Genomic DNA, 14,001 nt, shown 5'->3' with positions numbered 1-14,001 from the left:
CCCTCTGAACTTTCTATATTCTGCCTGGTGAATGAATACATAAAAAAAAAAGTTAGGATTTCCGTCAGCCTGAAACAAAAAGTTATCAGTTGATTAATGGCGATTTGAACAACTATTCGTCTTTTTTCAGAGTTTAATGAGTATTGCGAAATTAATACAGTGAACTATTTTGTAGAAGTTAATCCTCTGAACGGGAAAGGGACCCGTCTCCCACACTGAGAGCATTTGTAGACGGCAGCTATCTTCTGAGGGTTTCCTATAAGATCGTGTGCAACAGCGTTTCTGTAGTGTAGTGGTTATCACGTTCGCCTAACACGCGAAATGTCCCCGGTTCGAAACCGGGCAGAAACATTTTGAAAACGTTACCCACCAAAAATCAATCGGTGTGAAAAAAGCAAGAATTCAGTCTGTGGTGAAATGTGAATAAAATACCACACCTCACAGAACAGGTATATTTTCCATTCTCTGTATAGTTCAATACAAACTCAAACTCTACACATATACAGACAGTGTTTCACACTCACTCACGTTTCCTGCACTGACGGTGCAGAAAGCCCCTCTCAAAGCTGCACATTGCGAATAATTTAAGCTGATTTGTGAGAGATCATTGAAGGCTCCTGCAGTGCAGCTTCGGTTAATAACCACAGTTATAGACAGCATTGCGGCCGCGGCAACAAACATCAGTTTTTCGATGTTTGATCTTCCCCAGCTCCCGGATTGATTGAGGCCACGACAGAAACAACATTAAGCCCCTCTTTCGGCCCCGCTCTCTCCAATCACACGTTGCTGGCGGGAAGCTGCAATTCCAGCTACAGACAGCGCATTACTGCCCATCCCTGGAAACAAGACACCACCGAAGCTTTGACGACACATCGCAGGCATCATCTGTCCCGGAGCTGTTGCTCAGCAACAAAGGCAGAACTTACCAGCTGTTTCAAAATTTATAGCTTGAACACTGGACCCTGATATCACTACCCGCTTTAAAAGTTTGATGCTTTAACGAGTGATCTCCCCAGGCTCGCTAGTCGTTAAGTTCCTATCTTAAATATTCATAAGAGGACTCTGAATTATCCCTCGAAGACGTCGAACAGGGGGGAGGGTCCCTGTTATAAAATTCTCAGTCACGTGTTGAGGGGAATCCTTGATTTTATTGAACATGATCTGAGAAACATGGACAGCGAACTCTTGTTTGTGCCAAATGTCTTGTCATTCGTTAGCTCCAATTAAAATAACACTTTACCCATTGGCCCAAAAGCTGAACTTGTCCCACACGGGAGCTGGAAAAGGCCTCTCGACCTTTCAGTCTATTAACATCTGAAAGCTGAAGAATTTCACCCGTTATACAGGGACACCAGGCAGCAGATTTCCCTTCCAAATTTGCCCCACACGAAAATTGCAACCGATGAATATCCGCTTGACGAACAGAATAATCGTATGTTTGGTTCCTTCGATTTAAAGATCTCATCACGGCCCCTTTGCCATGACAGCTGACGCTGAGATCCCCCTCTCCCTCGAAAACAACGAAACTCGCATCTGCTCAAGCAAGACGGAAGGCCAGAGGAACCCAAGTGCCCACACGGGAACATTAAGAAGTCGATGCATCATGGAACTTACCAGTTGTACTTTGAACTCCGGTTAAAATGCTCGCAGTGAAATGTTTGATTGTTGAAGGTGAGACTCGAACTCACAACCTATGCACTTCCAGAGCCCAGACTGCTTAAAAAGTACCAAAGTATCAGTGTTTCTGTCAAACAGCTTGATTTTCGGTCTCTCAATGATCGCTTCGGGATCTTAATCAAAGAGAAGCCGCCAATCAAGAGGCGCTTCGTCAAATATCCGCAATGATCTTTAAAAGCCGTGGAATCTGAACAAAACCCCAAAAGATAAGAACTTTTATTTATATTATTATTAACTGAAGGACATTTTTCCATAATACTTTAAGGACGATTTAGGCAAAGTGGGACCTGAGACTCAGAAACTCTCTCTGGGCTGTCCGTGACTGAAGAGATGGACGTTATTTCAATTGAAAACTGAGGCGAGGAACTTTCTGATGGAGAAGTTTTACAGAAGATTGTGGTTAGTGGCAGTTGCCGGGGAGATCCAGAGGAGAGGGTGAAAAGTCAAAGTCACAGCTGCGACTGCTCAAGTGCTCTGCTTAGCTGTAATATTTAAAACGTAATGTACAGTACATGGCAGTGTCCTCGGCCCAACCATCTTCAGCTGCTTCTTCAATGACCTTCCCTCCATCATAAAGTCAGAAATGGGGATGTTCGCTGATGATTGCACGGTGTTCAGTTCCATTCGCAACCACTCAGATAAAGAAGCAGTCCGTGCCCGCATGCAGCAAGACCTGGACAACATCCAGGCTTGGGCTGATAAGTGGCAAGTAACATTCGCGCCAGACAAGTGCCAGGCAATGACAGTCTCCAACAAAAGAGAATCTAACCATGTCCTCTTGACATTCAACGGCAATACCATCGCCGAATCCCCAACCATCAACATCCTTGGGGTCACATTGACCAGAAACTTAACTGGACCAGCCACATAAATACTGTGGCTACAAGAGCAGGTCAGACGCTGGATATTCTCCTGACTCCCCACAGCCTTTCCACCATTTACAAGGCACTAGTGAGGAGTGTGATGGAATAATCTCCACTTGCCTGGATTTGTGCAGCTCCAACAACACTCAAGAAGCTCGACACCATCCAGAACAAAGCAGCCCGCTTGATTGGCACCCAATCTACCACCCTAAACATTCACTCCCTTCACCACCGGCGCACAATGGCTGCAGTGTGTACCATCCACAGGATGCACTGCAGCAACTCGCCAAGGCTTCTTCGACAGCACCTCCCAAACCCACGATCTCTACCACCTAGCAGGACAAGGACAGCAGACACATGGGAACAATACCACCTGCACATTCCCCTCCAAGTCACACACCATCCTGATTGGAAATATATCGCCGTTCCTTCATCGTCGCTGGGTTAAAATCCTGGAACTCACGACCGAACAGCACTGTGGGAGAACCTTCACCACACGGACTGCCCCGGTTCAAGAAGGCGGCTCTCCACCACCTTCTCAAGGGCAATTAGGGATAGGCAATAAATGCCGGCCTCGCCAGCGACGGTCACATCCCATGAACGAATTAAAAAAACCCTCAACCAAACAAACAGAACTTTTGGTTGGGTTCACTAATTGGGAATCGGATTTAACTGCAGTGGTTCGGCACACGGCCCCACACTGCTGAACTCCCAGCCCCTTCCATCAGCACTCGCTTTCTTTCACACACCGACTGGATTTCAATATGTTGCGGTTCCATCTGAAATTCATCCACGGACTCTCTGCCAAAATATCGAGTTAATCATAATGCTTGGTATCCTGGCAATTCCCTACGCTCACCATAAATCTTTGGTCCTTCCAGCATGCTGCAAGCAGTGACTAAATCTGTTCTTCCACCGAAGTTTTCTGCTGACTGGATATTTTCAACATTCTCGATTTAGGTGCATGGGCAGGTCATATTGTATGGTCAGACTTTCTTGTCCTCAGAGTCCAGGGCTTTGCATTGAAAAAAAGAAAATAAAAGCGCTTTTATTCTGACTCAGCTCAGACGAAAGGTCATCGACCTGAAACATTTACTCTCTTTCCATATCTAAAGATTCTGTCTGACCTGCTGACGATTTCCAGCATCGACTGTTATTATTTCAGATTGGCAACAGAGCCAGTATTTTCATTTTGAATAAAAGGGCTTTCCAAGTTCTGCTTATGTGATGTGGTGGCCGAGAGGTTAAGGCAATGGTTTGTTTATCTATTGTGATCTGCACGTGCAGTTTCGCTTCGCATCCCATCTTGTGCGGTGTTATGTTCAAGTCTTGTTTCTCTCATTCATTCCATCCAGAAGGTGTGGTTGCAAGTCCAATGCTTCTCGAAACGGCAGACGGAGGTTTTTGCGTTGTTTGCTGCAATCAGCAACAGTTCTTTCCACGAAGGTGTTGAGATTGAGAAGATCGCGACGCAACCAACGTACAGCGGTAATCATGGTAAAAAGAGTCCATCTTGTGGTCAACGTCAGAGAAACTTATCGACCAAAATTGTGATTTGTATCCCGGATCATTCCGTGTCTGTGTCTGTTCAAAAGGCATGTGCGGTAAGTCCCGGATCATTCCGTTCTGTGTCTGTTTAAAAAGGATTTGCGGTAAGACCCGGATCATTCCGTGTCTGTGTCTGTTTAAAAAGGATTTGCGGTAAGACCCGGATCATTCCGTGTCTGTGTCTGTTTAAAAGGGATGTGCTGTAAGTCCCGGATCATTCCGTGTCTGTGTCTGTTTAAAAGGGATGTGCTGTAAGTCCCGGATCATTCCATGTGCGTTTCACCCGATTTTCTTGATACCTTTTTCCTTCTGAGCTGAAATGACGTTCCTCCCTCGAGAAGAAGGTTCACCGCCTGCTTCGGGTAACTGGTAGGAAAAATAACAAAAACTGATGATTGTAAACAATTTTACAACACCAAGTTATAGTCCAGCAATTTTATTTTAAATTCGCAAGCTTTCGGAGGCTTCCTCCTTCGTCAGGTAAATGTTGATGAGAAAAAACTGATGAGACCAAGTTCATTCCGCTGGGCTTCTATTCCAATCTCCGCACTCTATCCCCCATTCAGTCCCACCCCCGCCTGGACATTATAATCTGCGATATTCATAAGGGAATGGAGAAGACGAATATCATGGTTGTAAATTTCGTGGTTCCTCAACACTGAATAGCATCAATTGTAATGATTCAGAAGGTAATCATAGAATCATAGAATCTTACAGCACAGAAGGAGCCCATTCCGCCGTGATACCTGTGCTGGATCTTTCCAAGACTTGTCAAATTAGACCCACACCTCACATTTTTCCCTGCAAATTAGTCCTCTTCAAGTACATGTCCAATTCCCTCTGGAATGATTCTACGGAATCTGCTTCCACCACCCTTTCAGGAAGTGCGTTCCAGATCTTAACAAACCCTCAGTGTGAAAAAATTCTCCTCAATTCCGGTCTCCTTCTTTTCCAATTATTTTAAATCTATGACCTCTGGTTACCGACCTACATGCCAGAGGAAACAGTTTCTCCCTACTTGTACTTTCAAAACCCCTCATTATTTTAAATATCTCTATTAGGTCTCCCCTTAACCTTCTCTGCAGTAAGGAGAATAATCCCATCTTCTCCAATCTCTCCACATAACTGAAGTCCCTCATCCCTGGTATCATCCAGATCAACCTGCTTTGAATCCCCTTCAATGCCTTTTGATCCAAAAGTGTGGTGCCCAGAACCGTACAATATATTCCAGCTGAGGCCTAAACACTGATTTGTAAGGATTAATATGACTTACTTTTTTTGTATTCACTGCCCCTATTTACAAAGCAAAGTATCCCTTATGCTTTCTAATCCGCCTTATCAACTTGCAGTGTTTTTTGAATATGCACCCCCAGGTTCCTCTGCTCTTGCACAACCCCGCCCCCACCCCCCTATAAATTGTTCCATTTAGATTATACTGCCTCTCCATGTTCTTCTTCCAAAAGTGCATCACTTCACACTGATCTGCATTAAATCTGTCACGGGACTGCTCATTTCACCATTCTGTCCATGTCCTCCTGAAGTCTGCGACTATCTTCCTCACTACTTACTATTTTGTCAAGTTTTGTAATATCCGCAAACTTCGAAACTGTACTCCCTATTCCCACATCCAAGTCATTTATATGTAACTAGAAAAGCAATAGTCCTAATACCGACCCCTGCGGGATCCCACTGCATGTTTCGCTCCAGTCAGAAAAACATCCGTTCACCACGACTCTCTGCATCCTATCCCTTAGCCAATTACGTGCCCGCATTACCACTGGTCGTTTAACCCCGCGTGCGTCCAGTTTTCGAATAAATCTGTTGTGTATTAATTTCTAAAATGTGACCTGAGAATAGCTGTAACCCCGTTATCTTATTCTTGAGCAATGAGAATACAGATATTAAGACCGAGTAATAGATCAGGTTCATTCCCATTACCCGCAGGTGACGGGACGCGAGGAGGGGAAATCCCATCTGGGTTTATATTTTCCGAAAACGGAGACGGAAAATCGCAAAGATCATCCCGTCGAAATACAACATTTGACTGAAGATCCGACAGCCATATTCTATCCAGACCTGCCGTTCAAGGAAGCCTGATAAGTCCATCAGGGGAAAACACAGAGAGAGAGAAGAAATGCAGACAGAGATAGAGAAGCACGCAAAGAAAATAATAGAATAAATCTCCACATTCGGTGATTAAGCTGAATTTAAGGTTCAGCTTAAATTAAACCCCATATCGTGAAATCTTATAAGCAAACATTTGGCTGGATTATCTCTTTATCTCTGAGAGAAGCACTGCCTGGTCATTACAGCTGTTATTTATTTGAGCATTACGTACTATGAGCGTGAGTTGGTTTTGAACGCCCAGTGAATTTCAAAGTCCACGCCTTGCCTCATTCGCTCAGTTAACCCACAGGTACCGCGCGGCTGTAAAAGCAGGCTGCACAGGAGCTTTGCAGACTGCGTATTCAAGACATATATCCAACGCTACACGTGCAACCTGCAGCTGTGTGTACATTAGCGGTTCAGTGGTGGAACCCTCGCCTGCCGGTGGGAAACCAGGGGTTTGGTTCCAGGCCAATGCAGCATCCTTTACCTTTTCATTCTGCACATATGAGATCGACTGAATTGTGATAAATTCACGTGCCGGCTTCAATCTGTAAAACTTCTTGAAAGATTATCTTCATTTCGTCTACGTGTGTTCCGTGGACAAACCCTCTGCATTCTGTCCTCTGGTGCTCAAACATGCTCTGCTGGAGATAAGTCAAACCTGCCTTCTGCTCCGCTGAAAAGATGTGAGAAACCAATTGGTGATTTTGATTAAAAATGGGGACACAACGGGGTTCATCCGGTTTGAACCAGTGAAACTCCCTGAGCGAGAATCAGACCCAAAGGCAACGGAGACGTTCAGCCAGGTAAAATTCCGTTCCCAGAAACCCGATCCGCCATCCTTTCAGAACTCCCTGTCCATCCAATCTCGCTTTCTTGGACCATGTACGATGTAGAGCAATATCAGGTTCGACACCAATTATTTCATATCAGCAATATTAGCCTCTCTTTATCAAATTCGTTTTGAATGTACGACTTGTAATATCAAGTAACACTTTGCCGAATGAACTGCGCTGAAACGACATTGTCGTCTGTCTCGGTATCGTCACAATATGCACTCGACCGGAAGTAAACTTTACTCAAATTGCTACTTTCATTCACTATGAGAGCGAAGAGACGTAAGTGGACATTTGCAGTTAGTAGATGTACCAGCATTGGTGGTTCAGTGGTAGAATTCTCGCTTCCCACGCGAGGGACTCGGGTTCGATTCCCGGCCAATGCAGGATCGCTTTGTTTTCTGCACCAATGAGCAACTTGGGAACTGGCAACGGCCATTTTGCCCCTCGAGACTGTTCCGCAATTCAATGAGATTATGGCTGATCTGTGACCAACATCCATATAACCGCCTGAGCATCATATACCTTAATTCCTTTGGTTCACAAAAACCTGTCAAACTCAGGTTTAAAATTAACAATTAAGCTCGCATCAACTGCTGTTTGCGACAGAGAGTTCCAAACTTCTACCTCCCTTTTCTTGTGGAAGTGTTTCCCAACTTCACTCCTGCAATTGCTGACTCTAATATTGATGCTTTGTCCCCTCGTCCCAGGAACCCAACGAGCAGAAATAGTTTCTCTCTATCTCCCCCAACAATTCCCTTAATATCTTGAAAACTTCGATAAAATCAGCCCTTAACCTCCCAAATTCCAGGGTAAACAACCCTAGTTTGTGTAATCTCTCGTCGGAATTTAACCCTTTTAGTCCAGGTATCATTCTGGTAAATCTACACTGCACTCCCTCCACAGCCAATATATCCTCCCTCAGGTGCGGTGCCCAGAACTGAACATAGTACTCCAGGTGTGATCTAACCAGAGCTTTGAATAGCTGTAGCATAATGTCTATTCTCCAGTATTCTATTCCTCTAAATATAAAGGCCAGCATTACATTAACCTTTTTGATTATTTTCTGCACCTGTCCATGACATTCTAATGACTATGTAGCTGCACCCCGAAGTCCCTTTGGACCAGTTTCCAGCATTTCATCATTTAGAAAGTATTCTGAAATATTATCTTTTGGTCCGAAGTGGATGACCTCACACTGGACTAAATTGAAATCCATTTGTCACAGTTTTGCCCATTCATTTATTATATTAATGTCTCTCTGTAATATTGTTCTTCCATCTGCACTGCGTACAATGCTGCCCATCTTGGTGTTATCGGCTAATTTGGATATGTGGCTTTCTATCCTGTCATCTAATATCAATGAGGCCGCCTGAAGGTAAATTCACATCGAGCTTCAATCTCCTCATCAGCTTGAGACATTTATTTACTTCACATATGTTTCGCCTTGGAAAGTTCCGTACTCTCTCCTCTGGATCTTAAAATTGCTCTGGATATAATTCAATTCGACCAACAGCAACACTGAAAAGGTATCAGAAGCCAATTTGGTGACTTTTCACAAAAAGCCTTGTGGTTGTAAGGGTCGTCGTGGATTCGAACCCGGCATCATTCGTATCATTAATCAATAAAATCCCCAAAGTGAGAATCATACCCCGAGAACAACAAACCACTGCAGCTGACGTCGTGCAGCCAGTATAAATGTCCGCTGTCTCCCACAGCCGATCAGCCATCTTTCAGACCGCTTCTGTCCATCCCATCTCGTTTTCTATTCAGGTGTACAGCAATATCAACTTGCACACTAACTATTTCCAATCACCAATATTCGTCTCCCTTTACCAAATGGTTTTGTCTGGACGACCTGTATTATCAAGTAAGACGTTTCACAATTAGTTGTTCTGAAACTACCTTGCTTGGGAGGATACTGAGAGGTGTAGATGAACAGAGGGATCTTGGAGTGCATGTCCACAGATCGCTGAAGGTGGATGGACAGGTCTATAAGGTGGTTAAAAGGCATGCAGGATACTTTCCTTAATTAGCCGAGGCATAGACTGTGACAGCAGTGAGGTTATGCTGGAACTGTATATAACATTAGTTAGGCCACAACTTGAGTACTGCGTGCAGTTGTGGTCATCATATTACAGGAAAGATGTGATTGCACTGGAGACTCGTGACTCCCCAAAACCTTTCTAACATCTACAAGGCATAAGTCAGGAGTGTGATAGAATACTCTCCACTTGCCTGGATGAGTGCAGCTCCAACAACACTCAAGAGGCTCGACACAACCCAGGAAAAAGCAGCCCACTTGATTGGCACCTCATCCACCAACCTAAACATTCACTCCCTTCACCACCAGCGCACCGTGGCTGCAGTGTGTACCATCCACAAGATGCACTTCCCAAACCCGCGACCTATCCCACCTGGAAGGATAAGGGCTGAAGGCGCATATGAACACCACAACCTGCACGCCCCCCTTCAAATCACACATCATCGTTACTTGGAAACATATCGCCGTTCCTTCATCGTCGCTGGGTCAAAATCCTGGAACTCCCGACCTCGCAGCACTGTGGGAGAACCTTCACCACACGGACTGCAGCGGTTCAAGAAGACGGATCACCTCCATCTTCTCAAGGGCAATTAGGATTGGGCAATAACTGCTGGCCTTTCCACCGACGCCCACATCCCATGAATGAATAAAAAAAATGTTAGGATTTCCTTCAGTCTGAAACAGAATGTTGCTGGTTGATTAATGGCGATTAAAACGCGTATTCATCTTTTTACAGAGTTTAATGATTTTTGCTAAATTAATACAATAAACTATTCTGTAAAAGTTAATTCCCTGAACGGGAATCTGACCCGGCTCTCGCACTGAGAGCATTTGCAGACGGCACGTATCTCCTGAGTTAAGCCGATATGCATTTGCACAGTTGACTTTTCGTTCTGTATTAATTATCACGTTCGTCTAACACACTAAATAACCCTGGTTCGAAACCGAGCGGAAATATTTTGAAAACGTTATCCACTAACATTTAATAAATATAAATAAAGCAAGAATTCACTCTGTAGTAAAATATGAATAAAATACAGCACCTCATAGAACCTCTGCACAGTTCTGCACAAACTCAAGCATTACAGAGATACCGACAGTGTCTCTTCCTCACTCCCGTTTCCTGCCTTGACGGTGCAGAAAGCCCCTCTCAAAGCTGCAAATTGCGACAGTTTTCCGTTGATTTGTGAGAGATTATTAAAGAATCCTGCAGCGCTGCCTCGGTTAATAACTGCAGTTCTAAATAGCACTGCATCCATCAGTTTTTCGATTTCGATGTTCCCCAGCTCCCGGATTGAGTGAGGCCATGACAGCGATAACATTCAGGCCGCCTGTCCGGCCCCGCTCTCTCCAATCACACGTTGCTGGCGGAAAGCAGCGAATGCCGCCGAAGAAAGCGCATTCTGTCCATCCCTGGGAAATAAGATACCACCGAAGCTTTGAAAGCACATCGCAGCATCGTCTGTCCCGCAGTTGTTGCTCCGCTGCAAAGACAGAACTTGCCAGCTGTTTCAAAATTTACAGCCGAAACCAGACTTTGAACCTTCAGATCATTATCGGTTTTAAAAGTCCGATGTTCTCCCGACTGAGCTACCCGGACTCGCGATGAGAAAAGTTTCCATTATGCAGATTCCTGTACTATGAATTGTCCATCGTTGACGTCGAACCATGATGAGGATCCCTTTTTGAAAATTCTCAGTAACGTGTTGAGGAGAATCCTTGTTTCTGTTGAACATGATGTAAGAAACATGGACAGTGAACTCTTGAGGTTACAATTCTTCTTGTTTGTGCCAAATGTCTTGTCATTCGTTCGCACCAATTAAAATAACACTTTACCCAATGGCTCAAAAGCTGAACTTGTCCCACACGGGAGTTGGAAAAGGCCTCTCGACCTTTCAGCGTATTAACATCTGTAAACTGAATAGTTTCACCCGTTACACAGTGACACCAGGCAGCAGATTTCCCTTCCAAATTTTCCCTACACGAAACTTCCAACCGATGAATATCCGCTAAACGAAAGGAAGAATTGTTTGTTTGGTTCTTTAGATTTAAAGATCTGGTACCGGCCCCTTTGCCATATCAGCTCCCCCTATAAACAAGTAAACTCACACCTGCTATTGCAAGACGGGAGGCCAGAGGAACCCAAGTGCCCACGTGGGAACACTAAGAAGTAGATGCGTGACGGAACATATCAGTTAACCTTGAACTCCGGTCAAAATGTTCCACTGTTCTAGGTGAGGCTAAAACTCACAACCTGGGCATTTTTGGAGCATCATAAGAGTACAGCACGCTGACCGTTTGCGCCACAAGAGCAGCGCACAATCGGTAACATCTGTGCTCCCGTCAAACAGCTTCATTTTCCGTCTCCCAATTATCGCTTCGTGATCTTTCTCCGATTTCTCCAAGAAGCCTCCAATCAAGATGCGCTTCGATAAATATCCGCAGTGAACTTTCAAGGTCGTGGAATCTGAAACAAAACCCCAGAAGATAAGAACTTTTATTTATATTATTATTAACTAAAGGACAATTTTTGATGGTACTTTAAGGAGGATTTGGATAAAGTGTGAAATGAAACTGAGAAACTCTCCCTGGGCTGTCGTTGATTGAAGAGATGGGAGTTATTTCATTTGAAAACCGAGGCTCGGAACTTCCTGATGGAGAAGTGTGACAGAAGATTGTGGTTAGTGGCAGTTGTCCAGGCGATCTGGAGGAGAGGGAGAAAAGTCAAAGTCACAGCCGTGACAGCTCAAGTGCTCTGCTTATCTGTAATATTTTAAAAGTAATGTACAGTACAGGGCAAACCGATTTGGTATCGGTTATCAAAAATACTGAAGGATACAGGTTCAAAGGCGGATTTGTGAAGAGGGAACGGATTTAACCGCCAGACCGAAATCATTCCACATGAATCTGAAGCGTCTTGAGGAAAACGGCAGCGCGAACTGTGATGTTCGTGTCATGACTTCAAAGACCCTCCAATTACCGACAGTTTCTTTGAACGAGTTGTGCACAAAACCGTGAGTGAAACCGATTTGCATTTTTCAAACGTGTAGGTGACGATATTGGCGTTAATAAGGGTCGATTTCAATTATTTGAAATCTCACCATACCTCTTGACCCGAAAATCGACGATAAAATCGGGTTTTTCCTGTAGGTCGTGAATTGAAGGGAAAGCCGCATCAAACAGATCAGAGAAATGAAGAGCAGAAAATGTGGATGAAATTTGCACGAGTGAAAATCCCTGTTTTTCGGAAGACTCAGTCCCCAATGGTGGAGAGGATTGATATTTCGAGCTGTTATTCACCAGCCTAAACTTCAGTAATTTCCTGTTTGCTGACAATGAGATGAGACGGAATGAACAGGTCTAACGATCCGGTCTGTAACACAGGACAATGATTCAGTGCAGCTCGTTACCCAGTCACTGGGCTCCGTTATAGCCGCTCCTGTCAGCAACACACAAAGATAAATAGTAAATCGGAAACAGAAAGAGTTAATATATAACACTTTATAGCAATCACCATTTTTTCCCTCTTCCCGGCTTTTAAAACAATCTGTTTCACAGTTTGTCAAACCCAAAACAGCCTCTGGGATTTGCTGATCGAGAATTTCAGTGGAAATTGGGACCGTCACTTAGTATCGGAACAAATATACCCGCTGAGGTTTCGGGGTTGTTACTGGTGAGTGACTGGTTTTAAACTAGGTGAGGATCTAAACCTGAGGTGAGAGCCTGGGATAGACAAGAGATTCTTCAATGTATCAAGTTAAATTACACTGATTCCACCAACACTGGACATCACATCCCTTAAACATTGTTACCTGTTACTATCTAAAACTGGTGAGGGTGGAAATGGGAAATAACTGAAGAAAACGTTCATTGTATCCAACTTATTATTATTATACAAACAATGCACAGCCTATCCCATAAAACAGACTCAATGTAAAACCAGTCGCCAGTTCCAGAGCCGCTGTGCCTGTTATGTGATTTGCATCCGATTCTGACTGACTTAGCATCAGACGCGCTCCCGTCAACAGTAAACGGACGGGGCCGGATCCATAAGAGAAAAATGAGGACCGACCTCCGCATAACCTGTCTTCATAATTTAACCATTTTAGCCCTGGTATCATTCTGGTCATTCGGCGCTGAACCCACTCCAAGGCCAATATTTCCTTCCTGATGTGTGGTGCCCAGAGCTGAATGCAGTACTTTAAATGGGGTCTCAGCAGAGATTTCTATCTGTAACCTTCTCCCCCCCCCCCCCCCCGCCCCCTTGAATACCAGCTTCCTTGAGATAAAGGCCAACATGCCATGAGACATTTATTTTAATTTTTCTACCATTCCATTGGCTTTGAGCGATTTCTGTACTTGGACCCCTAAACCTCTCTGCTCCTCCACAGTTCCTAGCTTCTCACCATTTAGAGAATACTCTGATCTATCTTGCTTCAGTCCAAAGTAGATGAACTCACACTTCTCCATATTGAAAGGTTGAACAGACTGGAACTCTTCTGTATAGAAAAGAGAAGGCTGAGGGGTGACCTGATATAGGACTTTAACATTATGCAAGGGTTTGATAGGTTAGACGTAGATAAGGTGTTTGCATTTGTGGAGGTGGGGACTCCAAATCATTGGGGCAATGAATATAAGGTAGTCACTATTTAATTCAACATGACATTCAAGAGGAACACATTTACCCAGAGAGTAGTTAGAATGTGCAATTCGCTCCCACAAAGAGTAGTTTAGGCGAATAGCATGGATTCGTTTACAGCGAAGCTAGAAAAACAAATGGAGGAGAAAGGAATATAAGGGTTTGCTCATAGGGTTAGATGAAGAGGGGTTGGCGGAGGCATGTTTGCAGCATGAACACCGGCATTGTCTAGTTGGGCCGAATTGCCTGTTTCCGTGATGTACATTCTCTGTAATTCTATGTTAC

At 44.3% G+C, this 14,001-nt stretch overlaps 2 non-coding genes across 2 annotated transcripts; both read left to right on the top strand.

Moving 5' to 3' along the window:
* Nucleotides 1-278: 278 nt before the first annotated feature.
* Nucleotides 279-351, top strand: trnav-aac (transfer RNA valine (anticodon AAC)). Its single transcript has one exon. It is a non-coding gene; the product is annotated as a tRNA-Val (tRNA).
* Nucleotides 352-7,348: 6,997 nt separating this feature from the next.
* Nucleotides 7,349-7,419, top strand: trnag-ccc (transfer RNA glycine (anticodon CCC)). Its single transcript has one exon. It is a non-coding gene; the product is annotated as a tRNA-Gly (tRNA).
* The last annotated feature ends 6,582 nt before the right edge of the window (nt 7,420-14,001 follow it).

The sequence above is a fragment of the Heptranchias perlo genome, chromosome 20 (genome assembly GCF_035084215.1).
Source record: "Heptranchias perlo isolate sHepPer1 chromosome 20, sHepPer1.hap1, whole genome shotgun sequence".
Lineage (NCBI taxonomy): Eukaryota > Metazoa > Chordata > Chondrichthyes > Hexanchiformes > Hexanchidae > Heptranchias > Heptranchias perlo.
The sequence above is the reverse complement of the archived record's forward strand: the minus strand, read 5'-3'. Positions and strand labels throughout refer to the sequence as shown.